This window comes from Malania oleifera, chromosome 2, assembly GCF_029873635.1.
Source record: "Malania oleifera isolate guangnan ecotype guangnan chromosome 2, ASM2987363v1, whole genome shotgun sequence".
NCBI classification, from domain to species: domain Eukaryota; kingdom Viridiplantae; phylum Streptophyta; class Magnoliopsida; order Santalales; family Ximeniaceae; genus Malania; species Malania oleifera.
In genome coordinates this window covers 97,391,053-97,391,721 of record NC_080418.1, presented here as the reverse complement: position 1 = coordinate 97,391,721, position 669 = coordinate 97,391,053, and positions in this window count along the sequence as shown.

Here is a 669-nt window from a genome sequence, read left to right as displayed (position 1 = left end):
GCAAGTCACCTTCCATGAACTGTAACTCAGGTTCCTGCACCCGGTGCAAGTCACCCTCCATGAAGTATAGCTCGGGTTCCTACACCCGGTGCAAGTCACTCTCCGTGAACTATAGCTCAGGTTCCTACACGGGATGCAAGTCACCCTCCGTGCACTATAGCTCGGGTTCCTACACCTGGTGCAAGTCACACTTTCGTGAACTATAGCTCGGGTTCCTACACCCGGTGCAAGTCACCCTTTCGTGAACTATAGCTCGAGTTCCTACACCCGGTGCAAGTCACCTTCCATGAACTATAGCTCGGGTTCCTACACCCGGTGCAAGTCACCCTTTCGTGAACTATAGCTCGGGTTCCTACACCCGGTGCAAGTCACCTTCCATGGGTTCCTACACCCGGTGCAAGTCACCCTTCCGTGAACTATAGCTTGGGTTCCTACATCCGGTGCAAGTCACCCTTCCATGAACTATAGCTCGGGTTCCTACACCCGGTGCAAGTCACCTTCCGTGCACTATAGCTCCGGTTCCTACACCCGGTGCAAGTCACCCCTCCGTGAACTATAGCTCGGGTTCCTACACCCGGTGCAAGTCACCTCTCATGAACTATAGCTCGGGTTCCTACACTCGACGCAAGTCATTCTCATGTGCTCTCGATCATACATGCAAATCAGTTT